The sequence below is a fragment of the Diceros bicornis genome, chromosome 32 (genome assembly GCF_020826845.1).
Source record: "Diceros bicornis minor isolate mBicDic1 chromosome 32, mDicBic1.mat.cur, whole genome shotgun sequence".
In the NCBI taxonomy this organism is placed as follows: Eukaryota; Metazoa; Chordata; class Mammalia; order Perissodactyla; family Rhinocerotidae; genus Diceros; species Diceros bicornis.
The window spans coordinates 26,456,411-26,479,237 of NC_080771.1; the positions used below are offsets into that span (position 1 = coordinate 26,456,411).

Sequence of the window (22,827 nt, forward strand, 5' to 3'; positions counted from 1 at the left end):
AAATTAATGAGCAGAAGGAATATTTCACCAAAGAGATTGAAGCCCTAAAAAAAAACCATACAGTAATTCTGGATATGAAGAACAGAATTAATGAGACAAAAAATAATCTAGAAACCATAAAAAATAGAGCTGACGTTATGGAGGAAAGAAGTAGTGAATTAGAGGACAGGAACCTAGAAATGCTTCAGGTGGAGGAGGAGAGAGAACTAAGTTTTTAAAAAATGAAGAAATTCTTTGAGGAATATCAGACTCAATTAGGAAAAGCAACATAAGAATTATAGGTATTCCAGAGGGAAAGATGAAGGAGGAAGGAGCAGAGAGCTTATTCAAAGAAATAATAGCTGAGAACCTCCAAAACCCGGGGAAGGAACTGGACTTAGAAGTACACGAAGCCAGTAGAACTCCTAATTATATTGATGCAAAAAGACATTCTCCAAGGTATATAGTTATGGGAAAAGTCAATGACAAAGAAAAAATATTAAGCAAAGCAAGGCAGAAGAAAATAACCTACAAAGGAACACCTATCAGGCTGTCAGCAGATTTCTCAGCAGAAACCTTAGAAGCTAGGAGAGAATGGAATGATATATTCAAAATTCTGAAAGACAAAAACTTTCAGCCAAGAATACTCTATCCAGCAAAACTATCCTTCAGATATGATGGAGAAATAAAAGCTTTCCCAGATAAACAAAAGCTGAGTTAGTTCATTGACAGTAGACCTCCCTTACATGAAATGATGAAGGAAGCCCTCATACCTGAAACAAAAAGGCAAAGGTTAACAAAGTTTTGAGCAAGGAGACAAATGGGTAGACAAAATAAAAAAATTGCAGCTCTCTATCAGAACAGGTTAGCAAACACTTAATTATAACATAAAAGATAAAAGGAAGGAAAGCATCAAAAATAACTATAAACACTTCAATTTAGCCACAAACTCACAAGACAAAAAACAATAACTTGTGACAACAATAACTCAGAAGGGGAAGAGGAAAAGAATAAAACCTGCTTAGAATAACGGAGATAAGAGGCTATCAGAAAATAGACTATCTCATCTATGAGATCCTTTATACAAACCTCACGGTAAGCACTAAACAAAAAATCAGACCAGGGCCATAAATTGTAAATAAAGAGAAAACTGAGAAAACCATCACAGAAAACCACCGGAAACATATCTCAGCTCTAAAGACAAACATAGGCTCAGAGTGAAGGGATGAAAGACAATACTCCAAGAAAATGGCAAGCAAAAGAAAGCAGGTTTTTGTGTGTTGTCATACTTATATCAGACAAAGCAGACTTCAAGATGAAAAAGACAATGATAGACAAAGATGGACAGTATATGATGATAAAAGGGACATTCCACCAAGAGGGCATAACACTTATGAATATATATGCACCTAACACAGGAGCACCAAAGTATATAAAAGAACTATTAACAGACTTAAAGGGAAAAATTGACAGCAACACAATAATAGTAGGGGACCTCAACACCCCACTTACATTGACGGATAGAACATTTGGACAGAAAGTCAATAAGGAAACAGTGGACTTAAATGAAACACTAGACCAGTCGGGCTAAACAGATATATATATATATATATATATATAGAACATTCCATCCAAAGACAGCAGAATATACATTCTTCTCAAGTGCACATGGGACATCCTCAAGGATAGACTACGTTGGGAAACAAGGCAAGCCTCAATAAATTTAAGAAGATTGAAAAGCACATTTTCCAATCACAGTGCTATGAGACTAGAAATCAACTACAAGAAAAAAGTTGGGAAAGTCACAAATACATGGAGACTAAACGACATGCTACTGAACAACTGTTGAATCAATGAAGAAATAAAGGAGCAAGAAAAAAATACCTGGAGACAAGTGAAAATGCAAATACAATATACCAACTCTTATGGGATGCAGCAAAAGAGATTCTAAGAGGGAAATTTATAGCAATACAGGCCCATCTCAACAAAAAAGAAAAATCTCAAACAAGAAATCTTAAACTACACCTAACAGAACTAGAAAAAGAAGAACACACAAAGCCCAAAGTAAGTGGAAGATGGGAAATAATAAAAATTAGAGCAGAAATAAATGAAATAGAGACTAAAAAACCAGTAGAAAGGATTAATGAACAAAGAGCTGGTTCTTTGAGAAGCTAAACAAAATTGACAAACCCTTAGCAAGACTCACTAAGAAACAAAGAGAGAAGTCTCAAACAAATAAAATTAGAAATGAAAAAGGAGTAATTACAACAGATACCACAGAACACAAAGGATTATGAGAATACTATGAAAACCTATATGCCAACAAATTGGATAACCTAGAAAAAAAGGATAAATTCTTAGACTCATACAACCTCCCAAAATTGAATCAAGAAGAAATAGAGAATCTGAATAGACCAATCACAAGTAAAGAGATTGAAACAGTAATCTAAAACCTCCCAAAAAACAAAAGTCCAGGTCCAGATGGCTTCTTTGGGGCGTTCTACCAAATGTTCAAAGAAGATTTAATACCTGTCCTTCTCAAATTATTCCAAAACATTAAAGAAGATGGAATACTTCCTAACTCATTCTATGAGGGCAATATTACCCTGATACCAAAAACAGACAAGGACAACATAAAAAAAAAAAAAAAAGAAAATTACAGGCCAATATCGCTAATGAACATAGATGTAAAAATCCTCAACAAAATATTGGCAAACTGAATACAGCAATACATTAAAAGGATCATACATCATGATCAAGTGAGATTTATACCAGGGATGCAGGGATGGTTCAACATCTGCAAATCAATCAATGTGTTACACCACGTTAACAAAATGAAGAATAAAATTCACATGATCATCTCAATAGATGCAGAGGAAGCATTTGACAAGATCCACCATCAATTTAAGGTAAAAACTCTGAATACAATGGGTATAGACGGAAAGTACCTCAACATAGTAAAGGCGATACATGACAAACCCACAGCCAACATCACATTCAATGGTGAAAAACTTAAAGCCATCCCTCCGAGAACAGGAACAAGACAAGGGTGCACATTCTCGCCACTCCTATTCAACATGGTACTGGAGGTTTTGGCCAGAGCAATGAGGCAAGAAAAAGAAATAAAAAGCATCCAAATTGGAAAGGAAGAAGTGGAACTCTCCCTGTTTGCAGATGACATGATTCTATATATAGAAAACCCTAAAGAATCCATCTGAAAACTTTTAGAAATAATCAACAACTACAGCAAAGTTGCAAGGTATAAAATCAACTTATAAAAATTAGTTGCATTTGTATACACTAATAATGAACTAGCAGAAAGAGAGGTCAAGAATACAATCCCATTTACAATCACAACAAAAAGAATAAAATAGCTAGGAATAAATTTAACCAAGGAGGTGAAAGACCTATACACTGAAAACTATAAGACATTATTGAAAGAAATTGATGATGACATAAAGAAATGGAAAGATAATCCATGCTAATGGATTGGAAGAATAAACATAGTTAAAATGTCCATATTACCTAACGCAGTCTACAGATTCAATGCAATCCCAATCAGAATCTCAATGACATTCTTCATGGAAATAGAACAAAGAATCCTAAAATTTATATGGAACAACAAAAGACCCCAAATAGCTAAAGCAATCCTGAGAAAACAGAACAAAGCTGGAGGCATCACAATCCCTGACTTCAAAATATATTACAAAGCCATAGTAATCAAAACAACATGGTACTGGCACAAAACAGACACACAGATCAACAGAACAGAATGGAAAGCCTAGAAATAAAACCACACATTTACGGACAGCTAATCTTTGACATAGGATCCAAGAACATACAATGGAGAAAGGAAAGTCTCTTCTATAAATGGTATTAGGAAAACTGGACATCCACATGCAAAAGAATGAAAGTAGACCATTATCTTACACCATACACAAAAATTAACTCAAAATGGATTAAGGACTTGAATGTAAAACCTGAAAGCATAAAACTCCTAGAAGAAAATATAGGCAGTACACTCTTTGACATTGGTCTTAGCATCTTTTCAAATACCATGTCTACTCAGGCAAGAGAAACAAAAGAAAAAATACACAAATGGGACTACAGCAGACTAAAAAGCTTCTGCAAGGCAAAGGAAACCACAAACAAAATGAAAAGACAACACACCAACTGGGAGAAAATATTTGTAAGTCATACATCTGACAAGTGGTTAATTTACAAAACGTATAAAGAACTCACACAACTCAACAACAACAAAACAACTCGATCAAAAAATGGGCAGAGGATCTGAACAGACATTTTTCCAAAGAAGACATGCATATGGCCAATAGGCACATGAAAAGATGCTCAACATCACTAACTATCAGGGAAATGCAAATGAAAACTACAATGAGATATCACCACACGCCCGTCAGAATGGCTATAATTACCAAGTCAAAAAAATAACCAGTGTTGGAGAGGATGTGGAGAAAAGGGAACCCTCATACACTGCTGGTGGGAATGCAAAGTGGTGTGGCCACTATGGAAAACAGTGTGGGGATTTCTCAAAAAATTAAAAATAGAAATACCACATGACCCAGCTATCCCACTACTGGGTATTTATCCAAAGCACATGAAATCAACAATCCAAAGAGATTTATGCACCCCTATGTTCCTTGCAGCATTATTCACAATAGCCAAGACATGGAAACAAACCAAGTGCTCATCAACCGATGAATGGATAAAGAAGACGTGGTACATATATACAAATGGAATACTACTCAGCCATTAAAAAAGACAAAATTATCCCATTTGCCACAACATGGATGGACCTTGAGGGTATTATGTTAAGTGAAATAAGCCAGACAGAGAAAGACAAATACCATATGATTTCACTCATACGTGGAAAATAAACAAACACATGGATAAAGAGAACAGATTAGTGGTTACCAGAGGGGAAGGTAGTGGGGGGTGGGCGAAAGTGTTAAAGGGGCACATGTGTATGGTGACGGATAAAAACTATACTATTGGTGGTGAGCACGATACAGTCTATACAGGAACTGATATATAATAATAGACACCTGAAATTACACACTGTTATAAACTGATATGACCTCAATAAAATAATTTGAAAGAAATAAAATGTTTTCTGATTGCCCGCTGCATGCATGTATGCATGTGAGAACACACACACACACACACACACACACACACACACACTCTAATTCTTTCTCTATCACTTTATTTCAAGTGCTCCTTTGTTTTAACTTTACTGTCTTCCATTCAAAACTATGAAGGATAGATAAGTGTTCAAAGATTAAAGAAGCATTGTGATAAATAAGAAAAGTAAGTGTTGATGTCATTAACACAGATTCTTAATGACTGCAAAATAATTTCATCTTTATTCCTTTAAAGGATCTGAAATTGATCCCTATATACAATGCAAGAAAAAGAGTGATGAAGACCTAAAATAGGACAACCAAATGTGCAGTAACTCTAAAAAACCCCATCAATTTTAATAGAGTTTTGAGTTTTAAAAAGTGAGCCTAACATACTCAATATAAATAGTATGTCTTTCTAATATGATAAAACTTGCAAGCCACCATGAAAATTTATCAGGGTCACTTGCAGATAATTTTTTTTTTTTTTTTTTTTTTGTGAGGAGATCAGCCCTGAGCTAACATCCGCCAATCCTCCTCTTTTTTTTGCTGAGGAAGACGGCCCTGGGCTAACATCGGTGCCCATCTTCCTCCACTTTATATGGGACGCCGCCACAGCATGACCTACCAAGCAGTGCGTCGGTGCGCGCCCGGGATCCGAACCAGCGAACCCCGGGCCGCCGCAGCGGAGCGCGCACACTTAACCGCTTGCGCCACCGGGCCGGCCCCCACTTGCAGATAATTTTAACATACACACACACACAAGTTAAGATAGATGTTTATCTATATATGTTGCTATATGAAGAACAATTCTAACACGTTTCAGGTATGTTACAGTTTATCTTCCTGTGTAATTACTGTCATTTGCCAGAGCATTTTCTCATTATTTCTAAACATTTGCTAATGGGTTGTCTCACTAGCACTGCTTGAAAGAGACAGAAAAAGCCCCTCCATGTGAATTTAAGTTTCCTTTAAATAAGGTATCTTTTGTTATCCTCCATTGTGTCATTCTTGCAAATTCTCCTAGCAGACTCATCTTTGAAGTCAATTGATGAAAACAGGCACAAAGCAGGTTGCTATGATGTTGGCTGTTAAGGAGACGTTAGTGTGTGTGGTTATAAACGTGCCCATCCACCCTTAACAGCATTGCTTTATCACAAATCCGAGAAAGGAAAAAGCTATCTTACAGCAAAGCCATGTCCTGTAAAATCTGATACAGTCTCAGCCTGAGACTTGAATAACAAGTTCAAGATATTATTATGATGATGATGTAAATTAATAAGGTAAGGTAATATAGCTTTGGAAATGGTTCAACCTTTAACTGAAAGAGCACATGTAGAATTTAGTAATTTTATTTTTCCTCAAGTCAAATGCTCATTAGCGAGAACAAAGCAAGCGGAGAGAAACTCAGCTAACTAGAAAAAAACAAAAAATAAGATTATACACGGCTCTTAAGATAAGGCAACTTTTTACCAAAGCCGGATTCCCTGGGCTCCTCTGACATGTCCGCTGGTGTGGACTCAGTGCTCTGACAAGAGTAACTATTATTCACTTTGCAAAGGCGAAACCTGGGTGCAGCTTGGAGACAGAGAAGAGCGTCTGCCCTCAAACAGCCCCTTGTTCTAAGGTGCTAGGGAACAGGCCGTGCTGACAGAGAAAAACCTGGATCCACGTTCTAGGTGTTGGCCTATAGACCAAGGATATGAAACACTGCAAATCTGCTAAGGAAGTTTTATTATATGAAAAACCCATTTTAGAAAAATGGCGGTCTGGGATTAATTCTGTCCTAATGCCCTCCCCTGGCTATTGTGCCATTTTAACAAGAGGTAAAAGGCAAAAATGATACAACTCAGTTCTTCTCACATATGATCACATGGAACAGGGCCAAGAGCCATCATCCCAGGAGCAGGGCCAGAGTGATTGACTGCTGCAGGGACTCACTGTTCCCAGAAGGTAATGTAAGCAATGAAACAATGAGTATGGGCACTCTCTTTCCTTTCTTCCTGTTACAAACGGGAGTTCATTGTGGTTACTTATTTGTCCCATCATAAGTATACATTAGAAGTGTTGGGGGTCAATAAGATGATCCTTTGGTTATAGGTAACCAAACAGTGAGGAACTAATTCTGGATCTCATTGAAAGGAACACACATCACCCAAAGGTCCTGGACTGAGAGCTGGAGGAGGGTTACTGTGCTTTTAGATGCATTATTTTATTTAGGATTATTTTTTACATTATATATAGGTGAAGGGAGTGTGTGTGGATGCTAAAGAGGCAAGGAATAAAATGCAGTTACATTTTTGTCTACTGAAATCTTTTTTTTCCTTTTGGGAACCCTTATGTGCGCTGTGTAGGGCTGTCCATCAGGTGGGCTGGCCCTAAGGGCACCTGATCTCAAGTGGGCAAATCAGGGCATGCCATCCCTGGACACGTTGACCGATATGTGGGTGGACACCAGAAGAGCCATTTATAGTCTTAAGGAGACTGATGTGGGAATAGGGGAGCCTGAAGGTGCCAGGAGGATCTCCCAGCTGCATGGAAACGGCCATGAGAGTGAATTGAAATAGAGGTTTGGATACCCAAGAAATGCAGCCATGCCCCATGCCTCAGCCAGGCCTCGGGTTTTCTGGGGGTTTGCACCAGTAAACTACCTACAGTGTTAGTTCCCTATTTCTGCTGTAACAAATTATCATAAATGTAGTGGCTTAAAACAACGCAAATTTATTATCTTATAGTTCTGAAGATCAAATGTCTGAAATTGGTCTTACAAGGCTAAAATCAAAGTGTCAGCTAAGCTGTGTTCATCCTGGAGGGTCTAAGGGAGAATCTGTTTGCTTGCCTTTTCCAGCTTCTGGAGGCTGCCTGCATTCCTGGTTCACAGCCCCTCCCTCCACTTTCAAAATTAGTCATGTGGCATCTTCAAATCTCTTTCTCTGCTTCCAATGTGACGTCACCTTCCCTGACTCTAACCCTCCTGTATCCTTCTTATAAGGACGCTTATAATATATTGGGCCAACCCACTTAATCCAGGATAATTTCCCCATGTCAAGATCCTTAACTTAATCACACTTTCAAAGTCCCTTTTGCCATGTAAGATAACATATTGACAAGTTCTAGGGATTTGGACATGACATCCTCGGGGAAGCATTATTCAGCCTACCACATTTATTTTCAGCTGGTTTGAATTGTGATTTTGTCACTTTTAATCAGGAGAATACTAATTAAGAGACAATGATTCTGCTTTTATATGTTCCTTAGAAGTCAACTGCCTGTTAATAATATATCCAGCCGCATTTAGTGCATATTGTAAATTCTAAGAAGCAGAGATATTTAGAAGAAATGGCACTAGAATGTGAATTATTAGTATTTTAAACCTCACTAGAGCAAGTTACATATTTGCTTTCAGACTTAGTTATTCATTTATAGTATGCAGATAGTAACTCCTGATTTGCTTGATTCACAAGGTTATTGTGAAAATCAAATGAGATAAATATAAACCACTAAATTCATGCTGCACGCATAGAAGATACTTTTGTTATTTTATCTCATGTATGTGTCAACTTTCAGGATAAGTCATTCACTCAACAATATTAACTGTGATTTTTGAGCATGGATCTTGCTATAATCACCTTTACCTATTCCTCCTGTTTAATAATAATAATAAAAAAAGATATGCAGATGCCCTCTGGTTAGAGAAGGCAGAGAACAGGAAATTTCCTCCTTTCCTCTGCCTCAAAATCCCTTGGAGAAAAAACAAAACAAACCAAGAAAAAAGAGAGAAAAAATAATTTTTATGGAAGCAAGGATATATACTGACGCTACAAACTGCAAAGATGTGTTGACTATTATGAAATATGAGACAAGTGAGGACAGGAGGAACCAAAACATTTCTTTTCAGCTATCAGGGAGGTTAAAGATTCCCCTGATATCCTGTGACTGAGTCTAGGATAACTGTTCTTTGTTAGTTCAGAGAGGTGGGATACAGGAATGTGAGCAGGCAGCATCGGAAGATGGCTGAGGAGATGCTGATGAATGAAAAACTGTACCATTGAATGTTTTTATTATCTACAACCTCACCTACAATCTAAGTGGAGGTGCTTGACCTAAAGAAGGTGGGAAGGTAAATAACAGTCGCCAGCTCAAAAGTTAATATACAGATATTACTGTGAGCACACTGGCATTGTGGATACTAAAATTGAAGGGAGATATACCCCAAAGACAGAAGATATAACAGTTTTGATGAGAGCATGTTTGACATAGCATGCCCAAGTTTGTTATAGATGCCTCCCTGAGATATATGGATGAATGAGAACCAGTCAGAAAAGAAGCAGCATGAGATCTGAGCACAATTACCCCACCACCACCAATCAAAAGAGAAAAAGAGTTAAAATATAGGAAGAAAAAGAATGACACCAAAAAAATAATAAATTATCCAGGGAAGGAGAGGGAGAGGTCACCAAAATAATTTACATAGCCAAAATCTCCCTAAACAAATTACTTAAAGAAGAGATAAAAATATTTAAAGAAAAGATTATATGACAAAAGAAGAAAACAGAGTGAGGAAAAAAATTAAGATATTACAGAGATGAAATCCATATATATATATATATATATGGAATATATATATAAAATATAACATATTATATATAATTTGGAATAAAATATGTAAGGGTAGCCCCTACACCTCTATCTATCTATGTATCTACTATGTATCTATCTTCCAAATTAATTCTCCAATATAAAATTGAACAATATTTTTTTTCCTGAGCTAAGAGCTTGAATATGTCCTGTGAAAAGGCACATCTTGTCTTGTCCCAGGAAAAAAAGTTAATGTCAAATTTAATTGGTATTTTTGGAAATGTAGGTTTTACTATCATTCAGGTAAAATGAGGCCAACAGATCAGGAGACAAGTGCCACTGAATAGACAGTTTGTTACTCACAGTTCCTGGAAGAGGGGACACACCATGCGGGAGGGCCACATGGAGAAGCACCAGGGTCAGTCAGGAGGCAGAGGGAGCGAGGAGAAAATGTGGGCAAGAGCTGTTATTGTGGTTTCCATAGGAAAGAACAGATAAGGCAGAGTAAGCAGGCTTAGGATTGGCTGGTTTGAATAAATTCAGCATGCTGTGGGGTGTAGGGGCTGCACCTACTTGCCTGTTACCTGGTCCTGGGGTGAGTAAGGCAGGGGAATACAGGCCTGAGTGTGAGCCCCCTGGGAGAGCCAGTTAAAGGAGGTGGTTGAAGGATGGGCTTTGGGCTGGTTGATTTGTATATAAAAGGCAGGCTCTTGATGGAGTTGTGTGCTATCTCTAGGAATTTTGTTAATCCTGGGAGGAACAGTTTCTACGAGCATCAGCAAGGCCCCAGATGTCAAAGTATCAGGAAATACAAAAAATAAAAAAACATTGTTAATATAGTTTGTAGTAGGGAGGGCTCTTAATAGACAGTGAAGTGCAATCTTTTTGTTATTTTTTGGTCTTTATTATGGCTTTATTTTTTATTATTATTATTTTAAAAAATTTTTTGTTTATTGCAGTAACATTGGTTTATAATATTGTATAAATTTCAGGTATACATCATTATACTTCTATTTCTGCATAGATTACATCATGTTCACCACCCAAATACTAATTACAACATATCACCACACAGATGTGCCAAATTATCCCTTTTGCCCTCCGCCCTCCCCCCTTCCTCTCTGGTAACCACCAATCCAATCTCTGTCTCCGTGTGTTTGTTTATTGTTGTTGTTATCTACTACTAAATGAAGGAAATCATATGGTATTTGACCTTCTCCCTCTGACTTATTTCACTTTGCATAATACCCTCAATGTCCATCCATGTTGTCACAAATGGCTGGATTTCATTGTTTCTTATGGCTGAGTAGTATTCCATTGTGTATATGTACCACATCTTCTTTATCCATTTGTCCCTTGATGGGCACTTAGGTTGCTTCCAAGTCTTGGCTATTGTGAATAACGCTTCAATGAACACAGGGGTGCATGTATCTTTATGCATTGGTGTTTTCAAGTTCTTTGGATAAATACCCAGCAGTGGAATAGCTGGATCATATGGTAGTTCTATCCGTGATTTTTTGAGGAATCTCCATACTGTTTTCCATAGTGGCTGCAGTGGTTTGCACGCCCACCAGCAGTGTATGAGAGTTCCCTTCTCTCCACATCCTCTCCAACACTTGTTGTTTCCTGTCTTGTTAATTATAGCCATTCTGACAGGTGTGAGGTGATATCTCATTGTAGTTTTGATTTGCATTTCCCTGATAGTGAATGATGTTGAACATCTTTTCATGTGCCTGTTGGCCATCTGTATATCTTCTTTGGAGAAATGTCTGTTCAGGTCTTTTGCCCATTTTTTAATTGGGTTGTTAGTTTTTTTGTTGTGGAGATGCATCAATTCCTTGTATATTTTGGAGATTAAGCCCTTATCAGATGTATGGTTTGCAAATATCTTCTCCCAATTGTTAGGTTGTCTTTTTGTTTTGTTGATGGTTTCCTTTGCTGTGCAGAAGCTTTTTAGTTTGATGTAGTCCCATTTGTTTATTTTTTCTATTGTTTCTCTTGCCCGGTCAGACATGGTGCTTGAAAATATGTTGCTAAGACCGATGTCGAAGAGTGTACTGCCTATGTTTTCTTCTAGAAGTTTCATAGTTTCAGGTCTTACATTCAAGTCTTTAATCCATTTGGAGTTAATTTTTGTGTATGGTGTAAGGTAAGGGTCTACTTTCATTTTTTTGCATGTGGCTGTCCAGTTTTCCCAACACCATTTGTTGAAGAGACTTTCTTTTCTCCATTGTATGTTCGTGGTTCCTTTGTCAAAGATTAGCTGTCCATAGATGTGTGGGTTTATTTCTGGGCTTTTGATTCTATTCCATTGATCTGTGTGTCTATTTTTGTGCCAGTACCATGCTGTTTTGGTTACTATAGCTTTGTAGTATATTTTGAAATCAGGGAGTGTGATACCTCCAGCTTTGTTCTTTTTTCTCAGGATTCCTTTACTTATTCGGGGTCTTTTGTTGTTCCAAATAAATTTTAGGATTCTTTGTTCTATTTCTGTGAAAAATGTTGTTGGAATTTTGATAGGGATTGCAGTGAATCTATGGATGGCTTTAGGAAGTATGGACATCTTAACTATGTTAATTCTTCCAATCCAAGAGCATGGAATATCTTTCCATTTCTTTGTGTGTTCTTCAATTTCCCTCAGCAATGTTTTATAGTTTTCCGTGTACAGCTCTTTCACCTCTTTGGTTAAGTTTATTCCTACGTATTTTATTCTTTGTGTTGCAATTGTAAATGGGATGGTATTCTTAATTTCTCTTTCTGCTACTTCGTTGTTAGTGTATAGAAATGCAACTGATTTTTGTATGTTGATTTTGTATCCTGCAAATTTACCATATTCGTTTATTACTTCTAAAAGTTTTCTGGTGGATTCTTTAGGGTTTTCTATATATAAAATCATGTCATCTGCAAATAGTGACAGTTTCACTTCTTCCTTTCCAATTTGGATCCTTTTTATTTCTTTCTCTTGCCTGATTGCTCTGGCTAGGACTTCCAGTACTATGTTAAATAAGAGTGGTGACAGTGGGCATCCTTGTCTGGTTCCTGTTCTTAGAGGGATAGCTTTCAGGTTTTCACCATTGAGGATGATATTAGCTGTGGGTTTGTCATATATGGTCTTTATTATGTTGAGGTACTTTCCTTCTATACCCATTTTAGTGAGAGTTTTTATCATAAATGGATGCTGTGTCCTGTCAGATGCTTTCTCTGCATCTATTGAGATGATCATGTGATTTTTATTCTTCATTTTATTAATGTGGTGTATCACGTTGATTGATTTGCGAATGTTAAACCATCCCTGCATACCTGGAATAAATCCCACTTGATCATGGTGTATAATCTTTTTAACGTATTGTTGTATGCGATTTGCTAGTATTTTGTTGAGGATTCTGGCATCGATGTTCATCAGTGATATTGGCCTGTAGTTTTCTTTTTTTTGTGTGTTGTCCTTGTCTGGTTTTGGTATCAGGCTAATGTCGGCTTCATAGAATGAGTTAGGGAGCTTCCCCCCCTCTTCAATTTTTCGGAAGAGTTTGAGAAGGATAGATATTAAGTCTGGTATAATTCACCAGGGAAGCCGTCTGGTCCTGGACTTTTATTTTTGGGGAGGTTTTTGATTACTGTTTTGATCTCCTTACTGGTGATTGGTCTATTCAAATTCTATACTTTTTCTTGATCCAGTTTTGGAAGGTTGTATGATTCTAAGAATTTATCCATTTCTTCCAGATTGTCGAATTCGTTGGCATATAGCCTTTCATAGTATTCTCTTATAATCTTTTGTATTTCTGAGGTGTCTGTTGTAATTTCTCCTCTTTCATTTCTGATTTTACTTATTTGTGCCTTCTCTCTTTTTTTCTTGGTGAGTCTAGCTAAAGGTTTGTCAATTTTGTTGATCTTTTCAAAGAACCAGCTCTTGATTTTATTAATTTTTTCTATTGTTTTTTTGGTCTCTATTTCATTTATTTCTGCTGTGATTTTTATTATTTCCCTTCTTCTACTGATTTTGGGCTTGGTTCATTCTTCTTTTTCCAGTCCCTTTAGGTGCATTGTTAGATTGTTTATTTGAGATTTTTCTTGTTTGTTGAGATAGGCCTGTATTGCTATAAACTTCCCTCTTAAAACCGCTTTTGCTGTATCCCATAAATTCTGGCCTGTCGTATTTTCATTTTCATTTGTTTCCAGGTATTTTTTGATTTCTTCTTTGATTTCTTCATTGACCCAGTCCTTGTTCAGTAGCATTTTGTTTAATCTCCACGTCTTTGTGGCTTTTCTGATTTTCTTCCTATAGTTGATTTCTAGTTTCATACCGTTGTGGTCAGAAAAGATGCTTGGTATTATTTTAATCTTCTTAAATTTATGGAGACTTGTTTTGTCACCTAATATGTGATCAATCCTGGAGAATGTTCCATGTGCATTTGAAAAGAACGTGTATTCTTCAGTTTTTGGATGGAATGCTCTGTATATATCTACTAGGTCTATCTGTTCTAGTGTATCATTTAAGGCCAATGTTTCCTTATTGATCTTCTGTTTGGATGATCTATCCGTTGGTGTAAGTGGAATGTTAAAGTCCCCTACTATTATTGTGTTACTGTCTATTTCTGTTTTTATGTCTGTTAATAATTGCTTTATATATTTAGGTGCACCTACATTGGGTGCGTAGATATTTACAAGTGTTATATCCTCTTGTTGGATTGTTCCCTTGATCATTATGTAATGCCCTTCTTTGTCTCTTTTTACAGTTTTTGTTTTAAAGTCTATTTTCTCTGATATGAGTACCGTTACCCCAGCTTTCTTTTCATTGCCATTTGTGTGGAGTATCTTTTTCCATCCCTTCACTTTCAGTTTGTGAGTGTCTTTAGGTCTGAAGTGTGTCTCTTGTATGCAGCATATATATGGGTCTTGTTTTTTTATCCAATCAGCCGCCCTATGCCTTTTAATTGGAGCATTTAGTCCATTGATGTTTAAAGTAGCTATTGATAAGTATGTACTTACTGCCATTTTTTAACTTTTTTTTTCAGTTTTTAGTAGTCCTTCTCTGTTCCTTCCTTCTTCTATACAGAATTGATGGTGTCTTTAGTTTGACCTCTGTCTGAAAGCTCTACTCTTTAACTCCCCTCCTCCCTCCTATTATGTGTTTGATATCATATCTAACCTTTTTTTTTTGCATTTGTATCCATTACCCTCTTATCATGGAAATAGATAATTTTTCCTATTTGTTGTCTTCTCTTTTCCCCTTAAATCAGTCCCTTTAACATTTCTTGTAGCACTGGTTTCTTGGTGACAGACTCCTTTAATTGTTGCTTGTCTGGGAAATTTTTGATCTCTCCTTCCATTTTGAATGATAACCTTGCTGGGTAGAGTATTCTTGGCTGTAAGTTTTTTCCTTTTAGCACTTTAAATATATCATGCCATTCTCTTCTAGCCTGTAAGGTTTCTGCTGAGAAGTCAGCTGATAGCCTTATGGGGTTTCCTTTGTATGTAACTTGACTTTCTCTTGTGGCTTTTAGGATTCTCTCTTTATCTTTAATTCTGGACATTTTGATTATGATGTGTCTTGGTGTGGACCTCTTTGGGTTTATCTTGTTTGGGGCTCTCTGTGCTTCCTGTACCTGGATGTCTGTTTCCTTCCTTAGGTTAGGGAAGTTTTCATCTATTATTGCTTGAAATAGAATCTCTGCCCCTTTGTCTCGCTCTTCTCCTTCCGGGACACGTATAACACGGATATTAGTGCGCTTGATGTTGTCCCAGAGGTCCCTTAGACTGTCCTCACTCTTTTTAATTCTTTTCTCTTGTACCTGTTCAGCTTGGGTAATTTCTTCTAGTCTTTCGTCCAGCTCACGGATCCGTTCTTGTCTATCCTCTACTCTGCTTTTGAGTCCCTCTAGTAAATTTTTCATTTCCAGTATTGTATTCTTCATTTCTGATTGGTTCTTTTTTATATCTTCCATTTCTTTGTTGACATTCTCACTGAGTTCATCTATTCTTCTCCCCACATCAGTAAGCATCCTTAACACTCTTAGTTTGAACTCTCTGTCAGGTAGGTTGCTCATTTCTGTTTCACTTAGTTTCTTTTCTGGAGTTTTGTCCTGTTCCCTTACTTGGAATGTATTCCTTTGCCTCTTCATTTTGCCTCTTTCCCTGTGCTTTTGTCTACGTATTAGGTAGGTCAGCTACGTTTCCTGCTCTTGGATAGGTGACCTTATGTAAGTGATGGCTTAGGAGGCCTTCCGTGTGCTTCCCTCAGTTCTCAATGTTCCAGGGGTGACCCCTATGTGGGCTACGTGTGTCCGTCTGTTGTGGCCTGTTTGCTCTCCCTGTAGGCACCCAGGGAGGCCGAGTTATGCTCCTGGCCAGCTGTTGTAATGCCAGCTGCTTGTAGTTGTTGTGGGCCCTTCAGTCTCTTTATCAGGTGTAGGGAGCCCCAGCACAGTTGGCTGCAAGTTCTAATACCACATTTATGTTGCAGTATTTCTTTTAAGTAGTAGGCCCCCAGTGTGGCAGGTTGTTAGGCTCAAGGCCTTACAATTGCTATAAGCCTCCAGCCTTTAGGTCTCTTGTCAGCTCTCTGAGGACTACAGCTGGGTGAGGCAGGCCTCAGGCACAGGAGCACCCAATTGTTTCAGGCTTTGGAAGGTGGGGCAAACCCCCTATGTGGGTCTTTGAGAAGCACAAGTTTTCTGCAGCTGACAAGCCCTGCCGCCCACAGGTCCACACACAGTCAACACATTCCTGCCCTGTGTGCGTGCCCCAACCTCCCGAATTGGACCCAGTCTCTCCACGGCATGAGCCCCACACACTCCACCACCGCCCCACACTCTCCACCCGCTCTTTGTGCATGCCCTGCCCCACTGAAGTTGGCTCAGTTGCCAGGCTGCAGAGAATCCAGTCACCAATCTATGCAGGCCCACAAGTTGCCTGAGGGCTTGTTGTTGGGTGGGTCCAGTCTCTAGGGTGGGCTGCCTGCCCTGGCTGAGCTGGATTAAATCAGTGCTCTAGCGGTGGGGCAGACCTGGGCTAGCAGTCCCCAGGGAGAACTCCAATGGTGTCTGTGTCAGCACGCCCACAACAGGCCACAACAATGGCCGCCGCCAATGTTCCAGTCCCTGGAGAGGTCTCACCTCTCACTGAGATGCACTCAAGGCCTATTAGGTGAGTCTCTTTTCACCAAAGCACTGTGCACCTTTCTTTCTGGTGATTTTAGGTTGCTTTCTGAAACAAGTGTGTTTGCACGTGGGCCCTTTAAGAGCCGGTTTTAACGTCTTTGTGCACCAGCTTTTCTGGGGGTACTCCCCAATGTTTTAGTGGCAGGCAAAGTCATATATTATGCCACTCAGCTCGATTGTGCTGGGTCCACAAAATGCCCACAGCGGGGCCACTCCCGGCTCAGGGCCCCGCGCCTCCAGGGAGGCTGCGGACCTGTGAGCTGCTCCCTGCGGCTGTGAAGCTGGCGGCTTGTGAAGGCGGCGCTTTTCCTCTCCAGAAGGGAGTCTCTGCCTCTTCCACCTCAGTTAGGATTGTCTGTTGTTGCAGGAGTTCCTCTTATCCAGTTTTCAGTTCTGTCTCAGGGGTAATTTTTCCATGAGTAGTTGTAAATTGGCTGTCTGTGGCAGGAGGTCAGTTCAGAGTCTGGCTACGCTGCCATCTTGACCAACCTCTCAGTATCTGAATTGCAATCTTAAAGAATCGTTTGCCATACTATGCCAAAAATGTCACTTGTGCATGTAATGTAATATTTATTTAATTAAAGCCTAATGAAATCACATTGCAGGCATACCTCATTTTATTGCGCTTCACTTTATTGCGCTTCGCAGATATCGCATGTTTTACAAGTCCCTCCACCAGCTAAAAGATACAACTCGCTGAAGGCTCAGATGATGGTTAGCATTTTTTAGCAATAAAGTATTTTTAAATTAAGATATGTACATTGTTTTTTTAGACATAATGCTATTGCACACTTAATAGACTACAGTATAGTAAACATTACTTTTATCTGCACTGGGAAACCAAGAAATTAGGGTGACTTGCTTTATTGGAATATTTGCTTTATTGCAGTGGTCTGGAACCCAACCTGCAATATCTCCGAGGTATGCCTGTATGTATTAGATCATTAGAGTTACAGGGGAAGACACTTTTGACAATTTCATGTTGTAGTGCTCAAAAAGAAGTTTATTTTTCCTTAAAATTAGATATTATATGAATACTCTGTTGAAAATTTTTATATTTTCAAGGCAGAACATCGGTAATACCTATTCTCAAAATTTGTCTTTCACTTTATGTAAATTAACACTTGAACAAAGAAGTAAGACTAATAAATTTTAATAACAAAAAATACTAAAAGAAATATGTAGATGGATATATTTCACGTATATGCCCACAAAGACTCCAGGCTCTTAAGAGTTTGCATATAATTGGAACCTGGTATGTGCAAAAATCTGGCTCCCAGCCACAAGGATAAAAAGGAATTTAGGATTCCAGACAAAAAGGTAAACGACAAAGGGAAGGAATATTTATTAAGTCAGTGGGAGAACTTTTCGTTCAGACTCAGTAACATAAACAATTAAACTTACTCTGAAACACAGACTTTTTCTTTGGTTAAAATAAATGCCTTTGGTATTAAGAATCTTGGAACTGATCAGATGCAGAGGTAGAGAAGGGATGAGAAGCAAAACCAATTTATTCTGCAGAAATGAGTGGTCAGTTTATAGCACTATGTAGACCGTATAAATATGAGATAACTATTTAATAAACTATCATTCAGATACTTGTCAACAGAGCAAAAAAAAAAAAAAAAAAAATTCCCTGGTACTGTCCTGAAGGGGACAAGTATTATTTTAAAATAGCTACCAATGACTAAAAGGAAGGCCTTGGGAAGGTTTCTTATTAAAATCACAAATGACACCATGTGGATGTGAGGACATACAGTCTGTAATACAAAATAAGATTTAAAATTTCCTTTATAAGTAGGAGAAATGAAATGAACCGTCAAAATAGAATGAAATTGAAGAGGGACATCCTTGGCTCATTGACTGTTCACTTCCATCATTAAAGTTTCTCATCTGAAAAACAGACATAAAATCTGTAAACAGACAAAGGACAAAATCCCTGGTCACAACATAGTTACTAGTGGCGTGAAAAATTTTGATATAAAATCTATAGACGCTTGACTCACTTCTAAATGCCATGTGCACTAAATTCTTTTAAAACTCCATCGAATCAGTTTCAACTATTTGATTTTTGTTAAGGATAAAGATCTCTGTATTTTCAACAACTTACGAAACATTTAAGATAATTAGCATTTCTTACTTTTAGATCTGTGCATTTGTTTTGGAGAGGGAAAGAAAAAGATATGTCAAATGTCTAAAATATTTGATAGCAAACACTTTCTCATGTATTCAAGTGCACTCTGTTTTGATGAGATCTCAATTCCATCTATTTACACTGAAACCCAGTCAATAAACTAATTTATGCAGGAACATTGGGAACTTTCTTAAGAAGGAATTGATGGGCTATAAATGTGTGCTGTGATGGGGCAGAACATGTATTTCCATGTACATTTTAACCACGGGTCTTAATGATCATTTATGTTGTTTTAGCCTCTTCCAGAGGTTATCTCATTTGCTGAAAAGGAAGACAAGGTACATACTGATGTTTATTTAAAAATGAGGAATTTGGAGCTCAACAGAGGGAAAGTATGGTACAAGGGAGGCAGGATAGTATTAAAAAGAGCACTAGATAATAACCTAGGGTGATACCTACATGTGTTTTGATGCCAACTGGATGGATGGGTGTCACTTGGTATCCCTTGATCTTAGCATTTGGTAGTACTGCTTTTAACCTACCAATTATTTCTAAAATTTGTAACAATTCAATACATCCTAACCATTTCCTTGCCTCCAGGATTCTTCCCATCACATGTATGCTCCCCAGCTCTATAATTCATGTAAACATTTGGAGGAGTACCACACACCCGGTGAGGGTGTAATAAATACCAGCGTAATATGTGTATTGTTAGTATTATTATTCATTCAACAAATATTTGTGGAACGTGTGTGATTATTCTGTGGAACGTGTGTGATTATTCTGCTGTGTGTCATGTTTAAAAAGGGGAAACGATAAAACACAGGCATGGTTTCTGTCTTTATAGATCTTATACTCTAACAGGGCTACAAAAGGCATCTCTTCAAAATCCATTTCTCCCCGTCATGCTGCGGCAGCAGCTCACTTTTTATAAGAGGAAGTCCATTGCTCTGACACGTCACCCAAGGTCTTCCACGATCTGACATGTCCTACAACTTCAGCCTCACTTATTGCCATTTGCTGTTTTTAAATTATAGCTTTCAAAGCACTCATGTTTTGTAATTCCCTTGTCCTACCTGCAGATTACTCATGCAGAATCTCACCTCTGTGCCTTTGTGTATGATATTTCCCTTACTGGGAATTTTCTGGAAATAATATAAAACTAGCTAATCGGTGCATATCCTTTGGCTCAAATTCCACCTTTTCTACATAGCCTTCTCTGGTCTTTTCTCATCCTCCAGCCTTTGGCTGTGTGTCATTACAGAATCTGGCACACTGGTGTATAACGGCGGTTCTCAGCCGGGGGCAATCTACTCCAAAGGGGACCTTTGGCAATGTCTGGAAACATTTTGCATGTTACAACTGGGGCGCTGCTACTGTCATCCAGTGGGTGTAGGCCAGGGATATTGCTGAACGTCCTACAATACACAAAAGAGCCTTTCACAAAAAAGAATTATCTGGTCCCTCATGTCAGTAGTGCTGAGGTTGGGAGGCCTCATCTTGATGATTCTGCCTCAACCACTAGGTTATGAGCTTCCAGTGGCCAGTAGCTCTGTCTTATTTGTCTTTACTGCCTCAGCATCAAGTCCAACGCCTGCACCATGCTTAATTGATATTTATTGAATAAATGAAAGAAGAAAGGGAGTGAAGTATGCGTGACCATATGAATAATTAGAAAGCGTTTGTTTAATAATAAAAACATTGACTGTATTTAGGCCAACGGCAGGGCTTCCCAATTTGGGAATAAAACTTTTGAATGGGGTGGGAGATCGCAGAGGGAATGGGGATAATGGGCAGAGAGAGCACAGGAATTAAGGATTAAAGTTAATAACAGAAAAGGAAAATGAAGAGGAAATATCAGAGACCCAAATGTACAGTGACATTTTCAACAGTTTAAACTCTTTCATATATGGAAGAAAGTGTTTGAATAATATTTATTATTGCAGCCAATCAAGATTAATGATATGTATAGTTTGAATAAACAAGTTATTTATCCTTTTCTTAAAATTAGAGCTAATGTAATTTATCCAAATATTAGCACAACATTGATTATTTAAGATGTGCTATCTCAGATTTTCTCTCTCTTTATTCCAGGTATAAAATTCTGTGTAAGCAAATGCTTCCTTTTTACTATATTAGTTGATGGAAGGTGAAAGAATTCTTGTAAAATAAGAGCTACTTTAAACTGTCAAACTGAAACCAAATGGAAATAGTTTTGAAGCTTAAAATAGTTCTTTAAATTTTCATGCCTTTCTGAAGTGTATTATTTCAATCAATATCAGCCAGGGAAGCACTGAATTACCACCAAAAGCGGTTCTTGAAAGGAAAAAACCCCCCAAAACTTAAACAGCTGGGAATCTCATAGGAGACTGGTAGGAAGAGAAGGTTAAAAAGCTATCAGGAATCAGAGAATCCGAGACCCAAAACTTTCTTAAAAATCATTGATACTTAACTTTTAATAATATCACATTGTCCTAAAAAGGTTAGCTAAAAGTGTAATGAGAATTTCCCATTCCTACTTATAGTTAATTAAGGAAACCAGTTTACTAATATATTTCTATGACATCCCATTCCAGAACTGAAGGTTCCCCCTCCCACCCCCATTTTTCGGGTTCTTATAATGTACCTTTTTTTTAACATCAAAAAATAACTTGTGGAGTTTTTACACATGAATAGTCTCCACATAGATCCATTTTTTATGTTTTCCCCTTTAAAAGCACTTTAACCAAAACTACCCATCAATGAAATGCTCTCCACAGAAGACACCTTTAGTCTTTTCTACTTTTTAAAATATGTCGTTATATTTTAAATCACCATTTTCATCAGAACTAAAATTTTATAAGCAAAATATTTTCTAAAACTCTTTTTTTCTTTGGTACAAAAGAACTTGAGAGACTCTGACTCTTAATGCCACCTATTGGTTATCACTTAATTGCAGAAATAGAAATTTCTGACCCAAAATTTGTACATGGTTGGAGTAACATGAAGACATAGTGGCTTACAATAATCTCCTATATGCCTGTAGGAGGCTGATTAATGGCCACCTGAACACATCAAGTTCTAATCCCCAGAACCTATAAATGTTACCTTATAGGGAAAAGGGGTCTTTTCCTATGTGATTAAGTTAGGGATGTTGAGATGAGGGGATTATTCTCTATTGTCAGTATGGGTCGTAATTGGAATAACAGGTGCTCTTATAAGAGGGAGATTGGATACAGACAGAAGAGAAAAAAGCACACACATGGAGGAGAAGGCAATGTGACCATGCAGGCAGAGATTGGAATGATGTAAACATGAGCCAGGGAATGCTGGCTGTCATCAGAAGCTGGAAGAATGGATTCTCCCCTAGAGCCTCTGGAGGGAGCACAGCCCTGCCGACAACTTGATTTCAATCCAGGGACACTGATTTCAGACTTCTGGCTTCCAGAACTATGAGAGAATACATTTCTATGTTTTAAATCCCTAAATTTGTGGCAATTTTCGACAGCAGTCACAGGAAACAAATACATGACACATTGCATCAACACATATCTTAAAGAATAGGTGGAAAAAAAAGAAAAAGAATGAATACTCCATTCATTGGTCCATGTAGGAATGTGAGTGAGGCCAATTCCCCCAGTTCACAAAGAACTATAGAATCAGGTTTAGAGGTGAGTTAAGAAATCATTTGGTCCATGTTGATTTCTAATATAGGAACTCCCTGTAATAACTTCTCTTTTGGTTGATCATCAAGCATTTACACAAGTCCTTTCAGAGACAGCAAGCTCACCATTTTTAAGGCAGTACACTCAGTGGTTGGCCAGCCATAATTCCTTGAAAAAAAATGCATACATAATGA

The 22,827-nt window shown here is 37.9% G+C and overlaps 1 long non-coding RNA gene across 2 annotated transcripts in view; it reads left to right on the forward strand.

Moving 5' to 3' along the window:
* Positions 1 to 16,706: 16,706 nt before the first annotated feature.
* The window catches only part of LOC131396218 (uncharacterized), a 31,932-nt gene continuing 25,811 nt past the window's right edge, over positions 16,707 to 22,827 (forward strand). For both annotated transcript variants that reach the window (XR_009216442.1, XR_009216443.1), the window contains exon 1: positions 16,707 to 16,841. This is a non-coding gene — a long non-coding RNA (uncharacterized LOC131396218). The remainder of the gene's footprint in view (positions 16,842 to 22,827) is intronic.